A 25,233-nucleotide genomic window follows, 5' to 3' on the forward strand; every position below is an offset into this window, starting at 1 on the left:
ACCTTCAGATGCTCTTCAGACATTAGATATCAATATGTGATTTTCAAGGTAAGCCAGGAAGTATTTCTTTCTTTCTGAAATGCAGGTATGTTGTGGGGTTTTTCCCCTGTTTATTACGTATTTCTTCTATGGAGAAGGAGTATTCCAAAAGTGTATTGGAAATACTCTCCCCCTTTCTAAATGCTAACATTTTGTTCCTTAATTAGAGAGTGGCTAGAGGCTGTAACTTGGATGCACTGGCCTTCTTTCAAGAAATTGTTTTTTTAAAACTTGGCCACAACAATCAGCTAGGAGGGCTTTCCTGTGTACTTCTTCTAAGATGGAAGACCTAACACAACATTATTACAGAAGCATACAGTGCTCCAGTGAACAAATGCCTCGCACTCTAAGTGATGTCCTACCTGTGTGCAGGCGTGCAGACCCCAGCCTTTACCTCCTGGAGGTCAGATCTATGGGACAGCAAGCTCTTTGGGAGAGGCAGCATCTTTTCATTACGCGTGAGTGCAAGGCATAGCATAATTGTGACATCTAGAAGCCACTGCAAATTTCCAGGACCAGACTGTGAATCTCTGTTGTAACAAACCTTTGCTTACCCGAATGACCTCTGTGAAACTGGTGCTTGCAATATGGACCATAATAAACAGTAACGACAGAAATAATAATAACAATGCATTTCTGTGGCTGCCTCCCTTTTCTATTACATGAGAGACATTCAGGTACTGCAAGATGGATATAGCATAAAATATAGCTGTTTCGTATATAATGGCAGTACACGCAAGGTAACTAAATGAACTATCTTGGAGAATGATGATAGTGTATGCTCAGAATGTTACATGTCTCCACCTCTTAAAATTATGTACACTGTTTACACCACCTCTTGGTTGAGTAGGGATTTATTTATGTTGCTCCATGTCCAACTAAATGTTAAATATGACGTCATGCAGTACTGCTCCATCTCTGGGTGAAGGTACAAGTGGAAAGACATACAGAACTTTCTTCTGTGACATTCCTATCTACAGATACCTATGAATTGATAGAAATAACCTTTTGTAATACACACAATTTTTTGTAGTTCTAATTTTTATTGTGCCTGCTGCCTGAAAGATGATAAGACTTATTCATAAATTCACACTCCAGTGGTTTGATAAATATATAACAGTCTGAAAAGGAGTTTCTTGGTGCAGTGCATGTTATTCATCAGGTCTCAGTTTTTCTTGGGTTTGGTCCTAAGGTTTATTCTTTTTTTTTTTTATTTATTATTTGACATTTTTGGCTGACTTCTCTGATCCTTTTCCTACCAACAGCCCCAAGGAAAAATAGCACCTGGGACAAGTAAAACTAAATATGGCGTGACGAAAAATATGTTTATAAACCTTTATTATATTATCTCTTATTCTCTATCTGACAAATGAGGAGGCGAGAATATTGTAAAGTGATATTCTATAGCAGGCACAACGCTTATCAGTTATTTTCCTTTGACCTTCTGCCTTAGAAAATTAATTCACTTGGGCTGTTCATACACTAGAACATTAGGGAAAAAATAATGTTAGCACTAGTGAACATAATCTCTGCAGGCAAGCTGGGCAATTATTCAATGGTCTAATCTTATCTCTTGTTTCATTTTTATATGGCAAGTCTACATTTAAAGTATAAGATATACTGTGCTTCTGCTCAGTACCATCAAACCACAGTAAATAAATGCCGCTAAGTGCCACCATGAGTGAAGGAGCTTATAATGAGAAGTGTGAGTAGACATGTGCGCCATTCATCATTCTGTTCAGTCTGATATTGGGGCTCTTTTTATCAGCAGTATTCGTAGCAGTGTCATCACCTCTGGTATAAATCTTCTGTCAGTGTCTGTCGTCCCCGTGCCCTATAAAACTCATGCTCTCACATAATCACTGAATGACCTTTGGATGTCTTTCATTAACCTGTGACCTGAACCCTGCTGGCTTCTTGTTGGTAGGTAAATCTATAACATGACATTTGCTTATGACTCAACCTTTATCCTTGCTTAATAGTCGTGCCTTTCAATTTTTTTGTTCTGGAGCAAAAAGATAGTTACAATCTTAAAGCACAGCTTGGATTTCAAAGGTTGGAACACAGTATTCACCTAAGTGTCTCCTAATAGACTTTCTAATATTTTTCCACTGCTGCTAACTGAATCTTATCAATTGTAAGTTGATGCAGGATGTTAGCCTCGCAAATAATATTTTTGTTTCTGACAAATTTATTTTCTCTCAGATATTTTCTTCTTGCTGTGCACCCCTAATCAGGGATTAGGGATTGATTAATTTAAATTCAGTTGCGCAGCTGTGCCACAGTTTAGCCTAAAATTTCTGGTCTGGAGATGAGGGTAGGTATTGCACATCAATAATAGTAATAATAAAAATAATACAAGATTTTGTTCTCGTGAGGATGAAGTGGGCTGGAAAGCAGTTACTCCAGTGCTCTATGTTGCCGACATCTTACTGCAAAGCCTTGGTCAAGCTACTTGCTTTTTCTATGACTCATTTACCTCACTTGTAAAACGGACCATGGTGAAACTGTACTCTGCAGAATAAAACATGAAAAATGGCTTCTATTTACCTCTTGTGTGCTTGGGAACCAGACTGATGCTCTTATTAACCCTGCTCAGCTAAGTGTGCGTACAGAGTTGAAAGCATACTGAATTATATTTCTTCTCCGTCAGCCCTACCTCCCCCCTGTGAATGTGCCCCTAATTACAGTTAACTATAATTAGTGCCAATTGACTAAAATTCTTAGCAGTTGTATTTCTGCAAACCCACTCATGAAAGGGGCTCTCAGTAGCAAACAGGGAGGTAGGCAGATAGGATTTGTGTGGGAATTGGAAGCGGGATGTTCATGGAAAATTGCAGGACTGTCTGATGCTCCCTTGGGGAAGGGTTGCAGGAATGGGCTCCATCTCTGCAGGGAAATGGGAGAGAGGAAATGGATACGGCACCGGAGGTAACCGGGGAACATGAAATGCTGGTATTAACTGTGAGGGAGGAGGTGGGGAGAGAATGGTGTGGATAGGTTTGATGCGGTCTGTCTGCGGGGTGCTGTGGTCCTGATTCAGTCATTTGAGTGACCACAGAAAAGAGCACGGGGCTTACTGCAGGAAGATCAAGGTAAGAACCTGAGTAAATGTACATGGAACAGCTTTTGCATCTTCTGCTAAAGTGCTGTAAATCACCCTGAAGCAATGTGAAAATAAGAAAATTAGATAGCATTATCTTCTCCTCAACCCTATATATACCCCTTTAATAAGGGTATTTTATCAGACTTGTGTAGTTATAAAAATTTCAACTAACTTGTGTAATGGCTGCAGTGTTTCCTGAGGCATATAATACACACACACTCATTAAATACATGTCTTGATGATTTTGCTATGTAGAAAGCTAAAGCAAAATGCCAGCAGTTTGTTCCTGGTTTCTCTCTCCCCATTTCTTTTTACTGTGTTCAGGAATGGCAAGTAGGTTATACTTCTCTCTCCTGTTTTGGTATGAGGCTGTCTCTGCACAGCTGGAGGGCCTATCTCTTCTCAGCTTGTGATTAAGCACCATCAAAATGGGGAAAATTTCAGGGAATTGGGAACGAACAGATAAGCAGTTTGTCTCTTCTTTGACTTACCGTGTTTTGATATAGCATTCCTCTCTTTTTATCAGTATTGTCCTCATTTCTCCTTTTTCTCTCTTCATTTCTTCTATGCTTGGGTATGGCTCCTTTGATATCAAGGGCAAAAACCCCTAGTGTTGGTATTTTGCACTTCATGAAACACTTTGAAGAAGTTACGTGGATAGCAAAGGAAACTGTAGCAAACCACAGATGTCAACACATACCCAACCCTGGTGTTCACTGACTGCTGTAACTCCTCCCTCTCTGGAAAGAGAGGTTGTTCTAGGTGTCAGCCATCTCCACTAGAAGGTGACACCACTGCATGTGCTTGGGACCAGCACTCTGTGAATGACTCCAACATTGTCTGAAACATCAGCTTCCTTGTGGTGTCTCAACTGTGGATACAGGAGATAATCAAGGGATGTGGCTGCAGCCCTTTGACAGGGAGCAGAGATGATGTCTGCTTCAGTCCTTAGAACCATCTTTCTCATTTTCAGGTCGCCACAGAGAAATTTTCATGTCGTACAGATGTGGAACAGCTGAGAACTCATTTCCTGACTCCAGGATCATTACATAGATGGTAATAACAAACGTAATACCACTTATGTATGAATAGTTTGATAACACCATGCCTTTTATTCAACATACGTGTACTTTTTTTAATCTTCTGTTAAAATGAGAAAGGATAATGAAAGGGTAAGGAAAGAAGAGATTTCCCATCATGTGTGATAGCCCCTACTTCTTAGCTCATTTGTAAGCACCTTGGCCTTCCCAGTTTAACATACAGCTGTTTTGCAGCTCACAGGCAGCACATGGGGTAACCATTGAGCAGTGTGATAGAACTGGTGGTAAGTTAAACCAAGACCTGGTTAGGTGCCAGTTCCAAGAAAGAGTGCATACAAATGTCTTGGTAAGAGGCTGTTGCCAGGGCAGTCTCCTTTCATTGGCAAAAGGGGAAAAAAGGGGCAACATAACCTGTCACACTAATCCCTCAGCCATTAAGGCCTATGAGTGCCCTCAGGGCCCTGACACAAAGTCCTGCAGTGGCAGGGAAATAGGGGAAGACAGCAGGGAACTGTGGAAAATGTGATGGAAAGGTAATTTCCCCCAGAAATGCCTGGTGCCAGTCTTCCCTTGGGCCCCAGCATCCCTGGTGGTGCCTGTGATGTGACCTAGTGCCTGGACACATGTTTGTCATGTTTCTGGACAGGGATCTGTTACGTCTGGTTTCACTGGAAATTAATGTTATAATTATGAATAATAATAATAATGACAATAACAATAAGATACTAGAGTACTTCAGAGCTCTAGCTATGGATCAGAACAACATTGTGCTAGGTAGAGCAAAGTCCTTTCCATCACCACTGGAGAGTGAGATGAATAAAGTCACAAAAGTGTGGGAATAGAATGAGGAATTAAAGGATTGTATTTCTCTACTTTTTATTTGGATTTCCAAATACAGTTGGAAAAGGTTGTCAGGGTGAAATTTGGCAAAGTGCAGTTGAGAACCTCTGGAAAAAAGTAGATTTTGAGGAGAAACATATAGAGCAAGGACCCTGTCCCTTAGATGGCTCAGTCCCACAGACCTGAGTGGGCTTTTGATCTGGCCGTGGCAAAGCAGAAGATTTTCACCAGATGACGACAACTGAGAGGACTTGGGAAGACAGCAGCAAAGAAACACAAATGGGTGGTTAATTGTGTGACCCACAGGGAGCACTGGAAGACATTAATGGGTATAAAGAGGCCATATTTCCATAAATGACCATTAGTCTTCTGCAAATGTTCCTTGAAATGTAAAGGAATGATTTTCCCTCTCCAATTAATCATCCTAGAAATCCTCCTTCGTGTAATCTTGAAAACACGGGAGAGGACTTAGTATCAGCAAATGTTGCCAGATGTACAAAATGGCAGAGTAATGCATTGTATAAAATGATCTTGGGTGGCAGAAACTGGATAGGAAGCCAAGAATACTGCACCAACATTTGAGCTTTTCTGTGAGAGGCGTTGCCAGCCTCAGGAGGGAGCACTGGATAATTTATAGGTTAACATTTTCTTTTTATGTGAATAGCATTTTTTCTCATTTATAGTTAATTAGGTTAAGCATGCATGGGGAGCGAGGGAGGAAAGACTTTTAGAGAGAATCTAAACGATTAGTAATTTGAATGAAGTAAAAGAATCTGCTAAAAGATGTAGCTCTGGAATTAAATATGTTGCTATAACAAGTGTAAGTATCAGATAGGAATTTTAAAGGTTCTTACATTAATTATAGCAGCAGCATAAAAAGAGGTAGAGCATATTTACAGATTTGGCACGTGGATTCTTTTGACAAGTAGCTGCTGTTTCATTTTACTAGAGGAGGAGAAACTATTTGTCCCAGCATTTCACAGGTTTATATCTTTTGCACACATTTCTTGTCTTGGGGGTTTTGGCTCACGTACAGGATCAGTTAAGGTAAATTACAAAGTAAAATGAACATTGACTTAACCACTGAGTTTCTTCAAATCTTTTTTCCTGTATAAAATCTTCTTGACACTTCCTGGTTGGCTGAACATTTTTTTTGGCAGATTCTGTGTGTCCATCTATACGCAGGGAGTGGAACAGTTTCACTAAGGCCCATCTAAAAATGCTGCACCATACCTAGACCTGAACAAACGTTTGCAGACACTCAGAATGGTTCAGGGCATTAAAATCACCTGGGCTGCAGTTAGATTACTGGTATACAGACGTGTCAAATCCAGTATGCTGATGGTGAGGATCGCACAGTGTGCTGCCATCTCCCACCTCCCATCACGAGGGCAGTACATCTCTCCTTTGCAGCATGGCACCACGGGCTCTCTCCCGTCCTGATGCCCCATTTGCCTGACACAACCGACTGCTTTCCCCAACATGACTGGTTCTTCACTCGCTGCCTCTGTTGGGTGATCCAGCGCACAGCTGTTGGGGCCAGAACTATCATGTTCCAGGATATCTGTGATGAGCAAGACAGAGTTTTACAAGAAAGAAGACATTGATGAAAAATTAGTTTAAATGCGTTTCCAGCTGGAATGCCTTCCATGTAATTTTTATGAAAATACTCAGAACAGTTTTTAACTAATTTTCAGTCTCCTTTGTGGATTACCCTTAAGTGTTGGGTGGAGTTTTTAGAGTAAGCATAGAAGTTCAAATTTAAGCACTTTTATCTGAGGGATTTGACGTACAAGTTCTCCCAGCTGAAGAGCATGCAGTGCTTACAAAAATCAAGCAAGGCTTTGAGTTAGATACTAAATATAGATTTAACAGTTTATCCCCTGACACCCAAATAATTCAAGAAGTGAATGATTTATGATTTCAAGAAACGAATGATAATTTATCCTGGAAAATGCTGCCATTTTTATTGCACATGAGCAGTTCCACATGGAGAGTTATTCAAAGTAGTTTAATGTTTGTGCTGCATCTATAAAAGCCAGTTTCTTTTTCTAGACATGGGTCTTTAAAATAGCCTAAAGGAACTGAATGCTGAGCCCCAGTGAAAGCGAGGGAGAGATAAGCACCTAATTTGCTTATGTCCGTTAGAAAATCCCAGTGTTTATTGGCTTACACCCAGCTGTAAGTCCAGCCCAAACGCTGCACCAGTTGTGCTACAGCAGTACAGTCTGCAGTCCTCTCTATTAGGCGACTTGAAGGAAGATGCCCCCCAGGTTGTTTGGATTTACATTGGACGCATGCTTTTGTGTTTTCAAAAAGAAGAAAACAGAGCATGCACAGGTGGTGCATGGCTGCTCTGTGTGGGGGATGTGGCCTGACTCTGGCCAGAAGCAGAGCAAAGCCCATACCCAGGTCCAGAGCCATCCAGGAACAAATGAGCGTAGCCCTGAACTGCACTGCCCTGCACGTGATGTGCTGACACAACAGCATTTTAGAAGCGATTTTGGGTTCTTCCAAAATGACACGTGTGGTGCAATGGCTTTAAATGTCTTGCCCTAGGTCGCAGAGGGAAGCAGTAGCAGATGTGGTAGCAGAACAGAGGCGCCTGACTCAGAGCCCAGTCACCTTCTGAACCGCGGGCAAAGGCAACGCTTTCACACACACACAAGGAGAAATGTCACAGGAAACAACAGTTCATCCAAGCTCATAGTGAGCTTGCATAAATATGTTTTTGTTGAGCAGCCAGAGCTGAGGACCAGAGCTCAGAAGTTTGAGTTCAGATCCTGACTAACTGTATCTTTGCCTCTGGTGACTCCTGCAAGTTTTTCACTTCCCCACCAGCCTGCAAAGCCGGGGCAGAAATGATTTATGGAGTGATTGTGAGAATTAGCTAATTAACACTAAGCAAAAGCTCTACCAGAGAGCTGGCTGCTCTGCCCTCAGTGGAAAAGACTGTGATATGTGCTCTGTCCAGGGGTTGGTAGACTGCTCTTGCAGGGTAGGATTTAACTGCACAAGGGTTCATCAGTTGCTGCTGTGATCATTGGGAGGTATTTTGACCACCCTCTAGCCTGTGTACGTGCCCAGCAGCCCCATTGAGCAGAGCTCAGTGAAGATGTGACTGGTGAAGGAGGAGGTGAGTTTAAGCATTTTGGACATCTGCAGCTCCCACAGAGCTGCTCAAAGAAGGGGCTATGTAGAGCTCTGCTGAAAATCAGAGGAGATCATCGCTGCCTGCAGAGCAGCACCAGATCTGGAAGGGCAGCATGAGCTCTGCCATACCTAATTGCCGCACCTCTAAAACATGTCCACAGCTCTCTATGAAGTGATTCCAGCACAGCTAGAAAACTAACAAACTAACAGGGCTTGTCCCTCTGCCTACGTGTTGGTTCCTGTATGTGGCAGGAAGGGCCACAGCAGAAGGATCCAGGTTGGAAACCACAAGAATGTTCATTTCCTAATGTCCCTTCTGCTTAAAAATTCAGGTCAGTTCACAAGGGGACAGTTTTGGGGTTAGGTAGGTGGTCTGTGTGCAGCTGCTGCTTTATTTGTCCCAGCAGCATCAAATGTCTTCTCTCTTTGTCTGAGAGAAGAAGGAAGGGAGGCAGGCATGATATTTTGTCACCGGTGAAAACTGCGATATCCAAGGAGAGGGATCAAGAAGGGATAAGGAGGTCTGATGTGGCATCTCTTCCTTTCAAGACCTGGATCACACCATTGACAAGTGAAACGCTTCTTGGACCAGTTGGTTTTCCCATCTTTGGGAAGGGCCCCTTCACTTGCACTTGGGCCATGTCTCTTCTCCACCCCTATACCTGACTGTCAGGGCAGTGGGAGGTGCTGGGGTGCAGCAACATGCTGCCTGGAGAAGTGCATAGCTCTGCACAGCTTTTGCTATTTCCTTGTGGTATCAGTCCTGGAGGCTGTACCAGTGGATGTTCCAAGGCTTGGCTCATAGTCACGTTCCCTTGAGAAATAACGATTTCACTGGAAGAAGTGGCCAGTATGTTAAAAATGTAGGAAGGACATAATTTTTCATGCAAACATTTTCTGTCAATATGGATAATGAGCTATCTGTGCTAAGTTTCCTTCTTGGGGTGAGAGGCAAAGAACTGGACTTCGTGCTGAATGATGGTTGTGGGAAGCCAGTACTATTCAGTCATTTGCAAGCAGCTTGCAGACATCAGGAGTAAGGGTTCGTTACATCTCTAATTTTTTTTCTTCCTTTGGGCAGGTGGCCTAACAGCCCAACAGCTGATCCTAGTTTTTGAATTTAATTTTAATTGAATGCACTGCTAGAGATGCCTTAAATTGACTCTTTTTGTTTGAATTTCCTAAGGGAGTTTGCCCCAAGACCTCTATCCTAGTGATAACTTATTCTGGCCAATAGAGCCAGTGTGAATTTATTGTATATCTCTCTGTCCCTTCTCTGGCTTCTGCTACCATGAACACTGCAGTTGCTGATGACTAGAAAGTTACTCAAGTGTGAACTGTTTCACTGTCTGTCACTTTCCTCATTAGGCTAGTGAGAAAATGTATCTACAACTCTGTCACACACAGCCCTCATTAGGTTAGCAGCACATTGAGATCATTGCCTTTTTTAAAGATGGCTGCAGGAAAATGGCTGGGTAGTTTGATGCTCCTCAGTAATAAGTGCAAGTAGCAAAACTAGAGCTCACTGCACTCTCCTATGAAATAATTGCATTGTTTGCAGAGCCTGATCAATGGAATGAAGTGTAACTGCTGGGGAAGTCAGGTGGCAGTGCATAATCTTACTTCTTACTCTGAGTGGAGAGAGCAGAAGATGCTTGAGGTAAGACTAATTCATTGTGCAAAAGAGATTTAGGACAAGAACACTATCCATTTTTGGCATCTGCTTCTCCTTGTGCCTGTTAAACAGGAGGAGCTCAATCGAAGGTGGTGTAATTTCTTTCGTGTGTCAGTATGAGCAAACTGACATCTATCTGCTATAGCTCTAACTGGTAGCAATGAGAGCTACCAGTGTGTTCCTAATTCCTACCTCGAGCAGTCACCCGAAGTAGCATTAACCAATATAGACCCATTTTAGCCACTCCCAGAAGGCTGGATTTAGACACTGTCACTGCCAAATGTCCATGCTGAGTTTCTGCTAGAAGAGATGTGATAAATGACTGCATGCCTTCTCTCTAACTAGTGCTACTGTCTTTTAAATTAATTTATTTTCCTAAGCAAAGAGTGCCACTGCCTTTCACATTGGCATTTCCCCTGAAATTGGTCCATTAACTCTTACATGCTCTAGAAAGGCAGGTAACTATTTTCATGACTGGATTTCTTGAATTGAAGACAGGAAAAAAAAAAAAAAAAAAAAAAAAAAAAAAAAAAAAAAAAAAAGAGGAATAGAGGAATAGTAGCAATAGTAGCTACTGTTGAGCTGCAACATACTCCAGCCACCACAGCAGTGACATAATTGTTGCAGTAGGGCCACAGTGTTGAATGGGACCATTGTATTGACAGGAACTGCTCCTTGCTTTGCTGGAAAAGGTGCATCTGAAAACTGGAGTACAGCCTAATCTGCTGTGTCTGCTAGATGCTTGCTCTGGTGCAGTCCACTGGTGCACCAGTTTGGTGTGGACATAGTCTAGCTCACCTGCTTACTAGATGTTGTTAGCAACAGTAGATGAAAGTTTACATGGCACACTACGTATAGAATTTCTCAGAGAAGTCATATTATGTGAGGAACTTCTTTTATGCTTTCATTATAATTTATTTCTACTGATGATTGCTTCTGTACCGTGATCCCAAAGACCTGAAAGGCAGTTTACACATAAACTTTTGAACCCACTGAATCTTGATAGAAATGTGTAGGGCAATGTGTGGTCGCCACATCAGACCTGCTGTGCTGATGATCCATCTCTGCTCTGCCATGTAAATGTTCATTCATTAGCACTGGTGTAGAAGATCAGTGATGTACTGTAGTTGATTAGGTTCGTAGCACAAATGTATCCCCTAAGGATAAGATGATGAAAAAAGCTTATGGCCTTTTTGCTTGTTTAAAGTTGATATCCAACTCCAAGTTAAATTGGATATCAAGTACTTGACTTGCTCTGCATGTATTCTCTTCAATTCCATACACATATGATTCTTCTCATTAACTGCATTTACAAATTCAAAGGCAATTAGCCCTGAAATAGTGAGAAATGTAGAGAAAGAAATGTTTGAATTTTTATTTCCCATAAAGTTCATATTTTCTTTTTCATTTAAGTGGGACTTTAATTTCTTTTGAAGAACAGAAGACAAATGTTTTTAAAAATTAAAAGAATGTCCCTCATGGGACAGGAGCCTGAAAAGGACCATTATCATGAAACAGAGTATTTATTTCCTGTGCTAGTGACTCAAATATTTTTTGAGAGGCTGAGACTATATAAAGCAGCCCCTGATTTGTCATCCATGTGTTGAGACTGCCAGGACTGGGACGGCTGGGGTCTGTCCTTCTTTTTCTCTTGGCAGCTGAAGCTCAGGCTGCATGCAATGCTGACTATTTCTAGAGGGTAGTCTGGTCTGTCTGCTCGATACCAGCCTGCAATGTCACTACAAAGCACTGAAAAACCTGCATCACACCATCTGTTGTCTCCAGCCTGTCCCTGCAGTGAGCTGGCATTCAGCTGTCTCTGAAGTCAGTAGTAGGAACTCATATTTTCATCAGAGCCAATCTTTGGAGCTACCTGTACAGGAGCACCTGTGTTCAGCCAGGTCCTGAGTGGATATTAAGGAACACGTGAGCTCAAGAAAGGCCTCAAATTCACATTTAAAACATAATCTTGGTGTAGCCTATGTGAAATAAGCCATGCCAGTTCCAAAGGAATAGGTGTCCTCATACTAAGAATTAGCAGACTGAAAAAAGTTGGCTCTCTTAAAATTCAGTCATCAAGCCAACACAGAATAGGAGCCAATTTCTTGGATTTTGTTCCTTTGTATCAGAATCACGCCTCTTTGGTCAAGGGGAAAGCTTGAGTTTTAACTGCAGTGCCTGGTTAGGAGAGAAGCTCTGGGAACCTCTCTCCAGCTCTTTCCGCCATCGGTCTGTTCACTGAAGGCCAGGCTGTACACCTCTACACCCCAAACCAAGCAGTATTTCACGTGGCTTGTCCCAGTTTACCAGTGTGGATAACAGGTTCGCGCTCTGTGTTAACTTCATAATTGCCTTCAGGTTTATATTACCAATTAAGCTTCCTTTTCACACATAACTCGTCTTCAGACACACCAACTTTTCAGGAAAATAATTAACTTACAGCAATATTACTTAGTTCATTCAGCTTCCTGGTTGTGCCTTATTAATGCCTAGGTACAAGACTGGTTTTTTCTTCATTCTGACAGGGATTCTTGGAGTCTCAATGAGCAATTAGTTTTAAAAAGCTGTCCCAGGGAGACAGAATTAATACTAAAAAAACCCAAGCCCAAACCTGTAATCTTCAACATGTCTAGAATTTTGCATATTTTTTTATTCATTGAAGGATACATTATTAACTAACAATCTTCCCTAAAATACATATCAGCTATTAAAAAAAATCCCACCAACTAATAGCTTTTTCTTACAAGTTAATCTTAATAATTTTCATTTAAAGTAAAATGTAACATCATATTCCTAAAGATCAAAGAGTATCCTGTTTAACAGATGATGCTTCCAGAGCTGTTGGTTTTTGTTTGTGTTGGTTGGGGTTTTTTTGTAGAATGACATTTTCATAAAGAAATTTCCCACAGCATAATTATCACAGGAGTTTCCATTTGGACTTGCACTGTTTGTGGCATCAGTTTCTTCTTCTTTTTAGTAGAGCTGGTGAGAGCCAAGACCAGATTATTGGAGTTTTAACATCTGTAAACTATGGAATAGCTTCTGCAGTAGGAAAAATAAATAACAGCAATGCATGAAGACATTATATGTAACATGGCCTGAACTAGTATCTCACTAATGTGTATATAACCTGCTTTATAGAACCATATCTTAACAAGGCTAAGGGCTTAATTATTATTGATCAGTTCTGCCCACTGTTCCAGTATCAGTCGTTATTGAAATAATCTCCATATCCCTCATTAAACATGCATCTGTTTCCATGGGAATGCATTTTTAAATAAGAAGTGCTATTTGAATATCATTGGTTTCACCGGTTGTTCAGGCACTTGGTACTGTGGTCGCCCAATCTGTCATAGTTAATCAACTCTCATCTCTTAACACTGGCTGCAGTTATCAATGAGTTGAGGATTAATATTCTGGGCGAAGCAGATGATAAATCATTTGTATATAATTAGTGTACAGCAAGGTTACAGCTGACATGAATTTTTATCTTAATTATGAGAGAAATTTGTTCCATTAATTTAATTTAGTTTGCATGAGTGGCTAGACACCTAACAAAGTTAATCTTACACCTGTCATTACAACATTAAGGAGAGTCTCATTTTCAAGCTGTAGACAGATACTCTAGCATATAAGGATAATGTTGCTCATTCTGATGTGAAAATAGATGATCGTAGACAGAAGATATAGAGCCTACTCTTTTTAAAGTCTTCCCAAAGGATTTATGTGCGAATATTACAGAGATTCAAATCCAGTTGCCACTGTTCTGAATAGACTTTTTCCTTCAATCTTCTTTCTGTACTTCCTCATGAAAGAAGCATGCGGTAGTTACAAAGGGAAAGCTTTTTCCCTTATTTTTATAGATATGTATTTTAATTACTTTAATTATATACCTATAGTTAACATGTGACAGTGCCATAGCACTTGTATGACGTGATATCTGCATTAACGGCAACGGGTGAGGAAGTATGTGCTGCGTGCACTCCAGCCTTCATATTTATGTGAAAAAGAATTATTCATAACTTCATCTACTACACAAATGGCAATTACACAGGCATTTCTGAGGTTTCAGCACACAGAGTAAATCTAAATTCTGTGTTAATTATCCAAGCAATTATCAAGTCTGATAAATCATACATGATTGATAGATAAGGTGGGGCTGTTTGGGTAACAGGATATGGTGTTAGTTATTTTGCTGATAATTAACCAAGCACCTAAATGAAAGAAGACTATTTGTGGCATCCCTTATAAAAATGTTTATCTTTATAGATTTGTTGATTATAGTTATTTTATTCTGGTAGGATGACTTCAGAAAAAAAAAAAAAAAGCCAATACCTGAGTCTTTTTACAGCTAATGAGATGAGACTGAATACAGTGGAGACAGAAATATAACTGAAAATTGCATTCTGCACTAGCTCAAGTCCAAATACGTATTTGTAATACAAGCCACAGTCTCCTTCACATTTGCAGCATAAAAATAACCCTCGAACAGAAACATTAATTGAACAGTAACTCAGATTAATGTTTTGTAATATTAGTTCACAATTATTACTCTCAGCTAGGGTCAAGAAGTATATAGTTGGATATTCACGAAGAAATGACTGATTTAAAAACAAAGAGCTCTAATGGAATTCAATAGTGCTTTTCAGTCATTCCAGTTGGCATCTCTATTACCTGAAATGATTCACAGTCCATTATGGGAGCTTCCATGCTAATAGAATGTCTATCTTCTGTAATACAGACACATCAGGGCACTAACTGAGGATCTGTCACAATGAATTTCATCTAGATTTCACTTCATCTCTTCATGGACTGTAAAATTTGCTCTTGTACAATGCCTAAATTTACTGTGGGTAATTGAGAGAGATCTATAGATGCAGCACACGGTAAAAAGCGGTTTTCCAAAGATCTATTGTAAATTGTGCAGATCTGGTTCAGCTGGGAAAAGATTATGAAGTGGTGGACACCAGTCTCTGCTAATTAAATGTTTTTGGTGAGCTCTCAAAATATTTTGAATGTATCACGGTGAATATAAAGGTGAAAACAGCAGCCTTGGTTAAAATATATCTCTTGCAGCTAGAAAGGCGATGAAAAAGCTTTTGAAATTTAAGAAACCCCCAAAAGAAGTAGGCAAATGAGTGAAAATAGGCTCCATTACCCCTTGTAAGACTTAGGGATCATATCAAGTAGACCTATGATATTTTTTATCTGTCTCGTGTTTACATAGTATAAGTAGAACATTACCCACTTAATCTGACTTCCACTAGTTCTTTAGAAAATCCTCCTTAAATAGGGCAGACAACTCCATTTTATTTTTGTGACCGAGATTATTCATCCTAACTGAAAACGTTGCTGTTAAGTTCTATGCATGGACTGTTGATAAAAAATTAAAATAACGTTTAATGCGTGGCTCATTTTTTTTCCCAGATGAATACTTACTGCTCTGCTCATGAAATAGATATGCTGAGCATTTTCAACCATTTCTGCCTCTTTTTTGTTCTTTTTTTTTTTTTTTTTTTTTTTTTTTTTTTTTTTTTTTTTTTTAATTATTGGTATCCTTACCAATTAGGGACTTTAATATTTGTTAGCCAATTACAATTGTGATATATTCTATAGCTTCTTTCCTAAGCAACAAACAGAATAATAGCATCACGCTCCACTGCAAGTGAAGTGATCTCAGCCTTTACATTAGGAGAAAATCAGAATGGTATGACTGCAGTTCATTACTGAAATAGGTAACTGATGAACTGAAAAGACAAAGGGCATTGTTAAATGAAATGTCATTATTAGAGCTGCTCATGTTTAACAAATGTACTGTAAGTTAATTCAGTGGTGTTTTCAACAAAGTTCTCTGTAGGATGTTCACCATTCATCCTTATGTTCTTTACATGTTCAAGGTGGTTTTATTTTCCTCATGGAAACAATGATAGCTAAATCTTAAATAAACACCACTTGAAAAAAATGGTACATCAACTTTTGCCCAAGGTTTACCTCCAGAGGTATTGCTCACCCAGAGATCTCTGAAAGAGAAGCCTTTCTGAGTGTTTCTAAATGTTTATTTATATTGTTTTTAATAAATGCCTTGTTTTCCTTGAAGGAAAATGAAAGGTAAATTCTGAGTTTCATGGGAAAAGATTTAGTCTTTAGGCTCCAATTCAGCAATCTCTGACTATGCAACAAAGCACTTTGGCACGTGTTTAATGTCAGGACCTGAAGCATCTGTTTTAATATGTTGCTGAATTGGGGACTTAATGCACAAGCAGAATCTTGGACCTCATATTTTAAGAGCTGTGTAAAAGTGGTGTTCTGATATTAAATAAAAAACATATCATACTTTCAGCATCTGTGGGAAACTGTTTGCATTGCCCCAGAGGTGATAAAAATAATTTATGGACCTCAGTATTTTTCACAACAAGGAAATGACCTCAGCTTTGGCAATCCGGGGTAGTTAGTAAAGCTTTATGGATTTACTTGAGCTGCATATTCTTTGACCTGTATTTTAGATTTATTGGCAGATACATAAGTCACAGTAAATAACCTAAAAAGCAATTGATGCTCTGTGCATTTTGTGCATGGACTGATTGACAGATTTAAGAAGGGCTGCTTCTTCACAAATGATTGAGACTTGTGCCCTTGCTTGTTATAAATATGTCTGCTGGGGTGTCATGCACATTTTTAAAGCAAAAATTCTAATATAACTGGAAGATTAAAAGCATACTCAGGCTATAGTACGTGTAAATATGAGCTTTGAAAGACAATATGTAGTTATGCATGCTATGATAAGGGCAATCAAACTCTTGAGAGCAGCCTTGAAGCCCTCTCTTCTCTGAGCAGTCCCACTAGCTTGATACCTCTCTTGGGAACAGAGCTGCAGAGTCCACGTCTGTGTTACAGAGCATTAATGCTCCAAAAGAGCGGGACAAGAAAGGTTCCTCTCCTTCTGCTCTCACAGTATTGACATTCAGATCAGCACTGTTAATAGCTGAGGACTTTAGCCACAGCTTGCTACGGTCTTGAACAGGTTTTGAAATGAAGATCTGGGCCTTGAGTGCTGTATGAAAGGCACTCTTCAAGTGCTTTGAATAATCATACAGGGCTGAGTAATTAACTTGGTATGTGATGGAGGGAGAGGCATGCTGGGTTTCCTCAGGTGGATCAAGTGCTGATCAGTAAATAAGGAAATAGAAATTTGATGGTCTAGCATCTGATTGGAAATCACAAACCCCGCAAGCATGTATTTTTTCATGACACCGCTATGGAACTAAGATATTAATAACATTAAGTAGATATCCATAATATCTTTTCATCCCTTTTTCACTTTAGGCAGGGAACTTAAAAGCTGCAATCAAATATCTGTGCTGACATCTCCATCATTTTCCTGCTGGAAGTTGGAAAACAAACATCCTCCTCTCCCATCCTTCCACCAGAAGTGAGATTAATGTAAAGTGTAAGGCAGGACTGTAAAAGTTTACTCTCAATCTCTTTGTTCTCGTGGCTTTAAACTGATATCCTATTAACCCTTTCATACAGCTTTTTTGGTGGTAAAAATCCTGGCATCATAAAAGTTTTAAAAACAACCCATGGTGATATATCTTTGTTCTCTCAGATGTAGCACAAGATACATAATAAAGAATAAAAGTTTACTCACTTGAAACTGAGCTTCATCCTCATCTGTTCAGCTATTCATAGGTTTTAAATATGGATGTAAGATGGAAATAATAACAGATTTTATCTGTTCCACTGTTTCGACAACCAAACACATGACGAACAAAATAAACATGACTTGAATTACAAACAGCTATGGATGAATTAATATTTTCTGCTACCTGAATGTGCCATGGGTGATCTGTGCACTGGAAATGAACCCAGCACTGTCTGAATATGCACGGAGCGCTATGAGTTATCTGCAGCAACACCATCCAGCAGGCAAAACACATTTATTCTCGGTTCTTTCCACCCATTTGTTTAACTTCACTGCCATCTGCTGTTAAAGACACTGTACCTCAGGCCCGGGAAATAACCTGTGATGTGCCCCGGTATTGAATGCCATAGCACTTCTAACTCTTCCACATTTTAATGTGCTGTAAGGGACAGGAGAGAAATATTTGCCCATAAGGCTTGTGTCTCAGGGGACACTGTGCTACCGCTACCATTGCCAGGAGTTCTGACAGACTAGGAGATGCTGGGTTACTACTAAAGGAGGTGTTACAACGGCCACTGACTAAACCTGGAGGAAGCCTGGCCCCTAGTACGGATTGCTGCTTGGTGCCATCCTGTGCATGCTTATATCTCACCCACGGCAGCATTTTATCACCATCACATCTTGTGAAATTTCCAGCACCACGAACCTAAGTAAAGCCATCATTCCTTGTGCATGTTTCCCCTTCTGCATCTTCCCCTCCCTTTTGCTCTAGAAAGCCTTCCTTGTAACCCTTTTCACAGCACTATTGCCCTATGTTCCTTCAAACAGGTCCTGGAAAATCCCATCTTTTCCACTTAACTTAAAAGAACGTAGAAGAACAGAAGAATGTAATCAGTAATTATAACGTCTCATTCTGTGCAATGGAAGCACCAGCAATTTATTACGTGGAGAGGACCGGACCAGACGGATCATCAGCTCCTGTCATTCAGTACGTCAGGTAGTTCTCGCCAGTCTAATTACTTGATGTGGCATTTTCACTTAATTTAACAAATAGAAGGACACTTACTAGGGGTAATGGGTTGCATCCAGAAACAAACAAACCCAAACAAGGCCATATATAAAGATTATGAATTCAAAAAATAGAGTTTGATTATGGAAAAGATGTAAAACATGGAAAATATTCTACCACTGATGGGTGCAGTTAGAGATAGGAAGTCTGTAAAAGTATGATATTCTCTATTACTTCCTACATACACTTATCCAGCTTTGACTCAATGACTTAATTCTTTGGCCTGCTTCAATATAAAGCAACAGAAAACTTTACTTTGACCTCAGTAGGCTTTGGAAAAGACTGTCATTAAAACTACTGCACATGCTAAAGTGATATCCGAAGATTAATCTAAATACTGTGTTTAGACAGATAATCTGATGGCCTTGAAAGGTCTTACTTGATAGTCTTACACAATTATACACATTTATTACTAGTAGTTTAGTTTTCCTCTGCAGTGTCAAGGGTAGGCTTTTCGCAGAAGCAGATTACTACTCTAGTATTAACTCTTTCCCCATTGCAACACCTACTATCTCCTTTTCTGATTTTTTTTTTAAATTACTAAAAGTTTTGATAATCAATACTGCTATAGAAAAAGCAAGATACAGTCTATCTCCCCTTATGCTTTAGCAATAAAATTACAGTTCAGTCCTGATCTCAGAATATCTGTTCTTATCAAAGATAGTTACAAACTACATGGCAGAAAAAAATGGAGCTAAATTTTCAGATACTCTATCAAGTGCAGACCTGGCAGTTAGACAAATCTTATTTTGCCTTATAAATGGAGTGAATTTGATATGGAATTCAGTGAAAAAGCATCAGAATGGATGCTTCATCAACATGCTGGTTCCCAAGCAGAACAACATCTCGTGGGGCAACCAGATTTGTATGAAATAGTATTGCCCAGTGTTGGGTTACCTGTTAGCACCAGAGCATGTTCTGGTGGACAGAATATATTAACAGTCAGACTCAAGTCCAGATTGCCTGAAGAACTATATGAGACATGGAACAAAATACTCTTAAAATGAAAGAGTTACGTAAAACACTTTGGAAAGAGGTTGGTCTAGAGCTGACCAAAGTCAAAGGCCAGAGATACTGAGTTTTTTCTTTATGTTTTGTTTCTCTTGTACTTAAAAAACTAACCCTTTCACCATGCATTTCTTCTTTTCTTTGGTTTCTCTTGTGAAACAGGAGACTTTTTTGCACAACCTTTCAGCATATATTCAGTCAGACTTTCATAAACCAGTCTCTCTTCAGAACTGGCTCAACATTTGAAATTCTGCCTCTGCTGGCAAGGTTATGGGAAATCACTGGTACTTCTGATTTACTGCATGGCATGAGAGCTGCTGCTTGCCATCTCACCTTGGAACCCCCAGTTCACTTCATCTTACTGAAGGCAGACTTGACGTTTCTCTGTCTCACAGATCAGCACAGACCTGTTTTCTCTGAGAACTGTGAAGCATGCTGCTTCACTTCATACACGCTTCCAGAAATAAAGCCAGGTGAATCCTGATGTGATGTTCTGATACAGCATATGCCGCTCATTTCATCCTACTTTCTAAATCAGAAAACTGGAGGATTTTTTCTGCTATACAAAGGGGGAATTATAGCAGAAGGATTGACTACAAGGCAGACAGCTAGGGAAGCAGAGACTGACAAAAAAGAAAACGTATTGTCAGATTTTTTCTTTAAATCTGCAGTAAAAAGGGAGCTGAGAGAGATTGTAGTCAGAAGAGAGGAGAACAGAGAAGTGGCTTTAAGCTCAGTAGAACAATAGTCAAAGTAAAAGGTTAATTATTCTCTCTGTGGAAGTTATAGTCCCTGAATTAAAGGGGGCAACTGCATCTTCCTCCTAGAAGCAGTTACTGGATCCAGTCATTTCTTCTCCATATGGACTGTGCTGAACTGCCAATTTATAGCATTGCTCAGAGCTCACTGCTCAGCTTCCCACCCTAGGCTTCCCAAAGTGAAAGGAAGTAATTTTTGCTAAGTCCATCTGCAGGGAAAGGATGGTTTTATAGCATGGCGTTTTAATTTACCAAAGGTCTGAATAAGAGAAAGAACATGTTTCTGCAGTCACAGACCCTCACAGCCAGGGGTATGGTGCTAAAGGAGTACCAGTAAGTTCTAAGAGCCAAGAGATAAGAAGCGAGAAGAGGTTATAATTCACACAGAGGCAGATTTAGGAGAGAAGAGGTAGTTGCACACTTACTTTTTATACTAAGCAAAAGTAACATGGATCCTGAGACAGAAGGCAGCAGCAATGGCAAGCAGAGCTTGCTGGAGCTTTTAATGCTTGCTTTGTGAATGAGCTGCAATTTTAATGGCCACTCCGAACAAACTAGACTGGACAGCATATGGCATAGCCCAGGTGTCTGCGTACCTGAAGGAGCTTTCTTCCTAATTTCAAAAGTCATGGAAGTTACAAGGCATCCTTCTCCATCTTCGGTTTCTAAAAGGTACAGTCACTGATAAGAGGGCATGCTTCGGGGATATGCAGTATAACTCCAAACATATTTCTTCCAGCCTTTCAAACTCACACAAATATGAACTATTGGAGACAGTGGATAAATTGCTAGGAGAATTCTACAACAAAAAGACCTCATTAGCCTTGAACTATAAAAAAATCCAACACAGTCACTGGAGTCAGTCAAACGGCTGCTTTTGAGTTGACCGATAAGAAAAATGCTAACAATCTTAGAGGTAAATCTTTATCCTAGGTGGCTCTGCATAAAGGATGTGAAGCTGTGTAATAACGCATTGCCAGTTCTCCCTGTTTTTATTATAGGCCTCGCAATAGTCAATGTTTGTTTAAAGACCAGCTCCCAGAATCAAGAGATTAGGTGAAAGTCTCTGTTTTAATTAAAAAACAAACAAGAAAGGTTTTCTTCATTTTGTGGTTTCTGGGGGGAAAAAAAAAAATCTCCAAGGCTGCAATAGCCAAAAAAAGCAGATAGAAAAACCTTCATATTGATATATGATTTAGATATATTAAATCACCTGATTTAAGTTGATTACATTACTTAGAGAGACTGAATTTTTAATGTTCATTGTTTAATAACATTACTGATGCTAAACTCAAGAAGAGGTTTCTTTTTTAAATGACCCGTCCTTTAATTAGCAACAAAAGAGCCTCAAAGAGATCCAAACTCAAGTCAGTTGATTCCTTTGTGATAGCACTTGTGAAGGAAAAAAATGCAGGTAGCACTGATAGCCAATGTTACCTGTATGACTGCAACTAAGTGGGATGTGCAGTATAAAGACGGATCACGCATCTATGGCTGTTTCCAAACTGAGTTACCACATGACCGACATTAGATGCACGAGATATTTGCCATAGTATCACTCTGTGGCACACAGAAAAGGAAATAATATTGTCTGGAACACATAAATCTGCCACAGAGAAATCTTATCCTTCTGTTATGGGACATCTTTGGCAAGACTGAATTGCAGACACCTGATTCTAAAAGCAAGAACCCCCATTGAAGCTGACTCTGATGATTAACTTTACACTTTGGAGATATAATGCTTTATTATCTTATTAAATAAAAGATTAAATCAGTATTATGTGGACCAGGTTCACATGATAAAATAAAGAATAACTTGGTAATTATATGACCCTGTTTTTCATGAATTATATACTTGAGTCCCACGTAACAGTTAAGAACTTCCATGGTTCCCACATTCTTGAACTTTATCTAATTTTTGGCAAGGTTCCCTGAGCTTTAGGGGGTTTGCACAGCTTCTGAAGTTTGAGAGAGTTAATCTGCACAAACCACAGCCTTGGAAAACTAGTTCTTTGCAAACTAAAATTCCATAAAATGTTTTCTAAGCTTATTATAATTACTAACTGCTTTTATTAATTCCTAAATTAATTCACATTAACTTGCCCTTAAACTTTAATGAAATGGGTGCCATCATCATTGTGAAAAAGAACCTATTCAGAAAAATCAAGTATATTATTTGTTAGCATATTCAGGTTCAATTTATGCTGAAATTAGCTATGATTTGCAAATAATAGTCAGGTTAAGATCCATGCTTTTTCCTTACCTCTGAATAGCTAGAATGGCAAAAGGTAATTCATTTTTCTTAATAATTGCTTCTGGGGAAAAAGAAAATCTTTGAAAAGACAGCTAAGCCAAGTTTCTTGAACACTGTAAGAAAATACTTGGATCACACACAGAAAAACCTTGAAATGTCCAGAGCAATAAAACTTGGGGCTGCATTTCATGGTGCCCATAAAATCTGCTCCAAAGCCTCCTAAAAAAATGGCTCAGAACAATTCAGAAAATGTTTGATTTGTATTACAAGAACTTCTCAGTGATTTAAGGGACAGTAGAGATAGGGTCACTGTCAGCTCAGGTTTGTTTTCAGGCAGTTCACTCTTGTATTGCTTATGCATAACTGAATAATGAATTAAAACACATTGAGACAGGCTTTCCAAAATACAGGCTGTACACCGCAAATAGATTTCCTAATGGCAGCAGAATATAGTGATGTGCCTGGTGTCACCAGATGGTGCTCTTCTCCCATTTGTCAAAGTGTTTGCCTTAGTGTAAGCAAGATTTGATTCTTAAAAAGATTATGTCGTTCTAATGGCAGTTTTGGATTATGCCAGAATCCAATGCTTAAGATTGAGGGAGTAGAGTGAACAGTAGCAAAGTTTGCTTTTCATTTAGAGTTACATTGAGGTCAGGCTAAAATTCCTAAAAAATATCGCTCTGTGGGACTGTCTCATTTCAGAACACAAACATGTATACATTACTCAGGTTAAACTTGATGTCTACCCAGACAGCATACAGCTAATTTTTTTCTGCAGGCAAAGTGCATTGTAAAGCAGCTTGCAAGTGGTCCTGGATATCTTAAAGGTGTGATATTAGCATCATGATGAGACATTAGTATAAGAAGATGGAGGATTTATGAAAGTTAACATTTTTCATCCAGTTTTTTTCATTAAAAAGGCTGTAGATTATTTTAAAGCTAATGAAGTTAAATAATTGTTGATGCAGTGTTTGTAATTCACAGAAAAGGCAAAGTCCTATTTACTTGAATAAAAAAGGCATCAGATAAGTGGGAATGTCTTTGTTCAGTGCTTCACATGCCTTTCCACTCAGTTGTCAGCCTATTTTCCTTTTTCTTAGCTCTGTTCAAGGTTACACTTCAAGTGCTCACCTTGTATCTCTCCCTTTCTGTCTCTTCTACCTCTACATCACTGCTATTTTCTCTTGATCCTCTTACTCCTTCTCTGCCTTTTCAATTCTCTTTCACAGAAATTGACACGGAAGAAGAAAAGCCAAAGAAACTCCACCTTAGATCTTCTTTCTCTTGGGAGTGAGGCATACCTGTGAGAAGTCTATTACTGTTTCAGATTATCTGACTCCATCTGAGAACTTAACTGTTCCTTCTTACAACTATTTTAAGTAAAGAATGTGCCACGCTATTATGACATGTAGAAGGTAAAGTCTAAATCCATATTTTTTGCCTAAAAAAGATGCACTGAAAATAGATATCTCTCTGCCCCTTTGTAAGGATCTGTTCCAAAACAGCCAGTAATCCAACAACCTATATTCTTTTGTTCTTTCAATATCAAATAAATCTTAAAGTGTGATTCTCTTTGGAAAAGTTTTACCTTTTAAAAGTATATGCTCCAGGGCTGTTTGTTTTCCAACAATTCCAAATCAGATTTGCTCAGCCTAAATACAAAAATGAAACAAACCCTTTCTTCCTGGTGCTAGCATCACAGACACAGCTGCGATCTGAAACTTAATATCCTGGTCCAAATCGAGGACTGGGTGACACACAGTGCAATTGTTCTCATTTTTTTTTGTACCTTCTCAGGTAAAGGCTCGATGACTCAGACTTAATTAGTTGTTCCATGGATGATATGTGAGTCAGAAAAGCCCACTTCATTCTCCCATTGATTAATTTCTCTTTACTGCAACAGCTACAGATGGCCAGAGACTTTCAGAAGATGTGTAATGGCACTAGCCCGAACAAACTTCACTCTAGGTAATTACTCTGTGTCAGGGTGTACTGTGCCTGTCCTTGCCTGAACTTTGTAACGTGTACCCATGTAGAAACTGAGAAACTCCTTAGTAGCCTGATTTTCAAAGAGGGCACAGTAGGCACTCTGAAAATCAAGCCTCTCATAAAGTTTCTCAAAAATCAAAGTACCCAAAATGGCTAGTTACCTGAATATTCTGACCATAGTCTTTGAGTGATGTGACCAGAATCACACCACTGCAAAAGAGAAGTCTGCTAAAAACTTCAGTATTAATCAGATAGTTATAATATCCTCTTATTCTCCAGACAGACTGCTATGGGAGAGCTTGCATGGATGAAATTGTAGAGAGGACCAGCTACCAATTTTGTCAACTTCTGTCATGTAGACCACAAGAGAGCTGTGATTTTTTTCTTACCAGCACATCAGCATTTTCACTATTGGACTGTCTTGTGCTCTACAAATTCCACAGGCCATAAAGTCTTTCCTCTTCCTCGTGCTTAGAAGAGGAACTGTTGAGTGGCCCTTTGCTAACCATGTCACCAAGAAGGTGGCCATGAACAGGACCTTCTTCCAATTTCTCAACTATTACTCCCACCTGTTTTACCTGTGTTTGCCTTGGGTTTGGTTAGGGTGAACTAACAGCTTGGTAAGTGATCTAGAAATGTTCGTGTTATTGCCAATCTTAA

The 25,233-nt window shown here is 39.5% G+C and overlaps 1 long non-coding RNA gene across 2 annotated transcripts; it reads left to right on the plus strand.

Annotated features, from left to right (window-relative positions):
• Nucleotides 1–322: 322 nt before the first annotated feature.
• On the plus strand, nt 323–25,233 carry LOC113482326. 2 transcript variants are annotated; one of them, XR_003398824.1, is made up of 5 exons: nt 323–442; nt 4,119–4,201; nt 18,324–18,492; nt 24,488–24,552; nt 24,853–25,233. It is a non-coding gene; the product is annotated as an uncharacterized LOC113482326 (long non-coding RNA). The 2 variants fall into 2 exon arrangements; XR_003398825.1 differs by lacking the exons at nt 323–442; nt 4,119–4,201; nt 18,324–18,492 and adding an exon at nt 23,836–23,999.

This window comes from Athene cunicularia, assembly GCF_003259725.1.
Source record: "Athene cunicularia isolate RWA chromosome 7 unlocalized genomic scaffold, athCun1 chr7_part1, whole genome shotgun sequence".
Taxonomy (NCBI): Eukaryota; Metazoa; Chordata; class Aves; order Strigiformes; family Strigidae; genus Athene; species Athene cunicularia.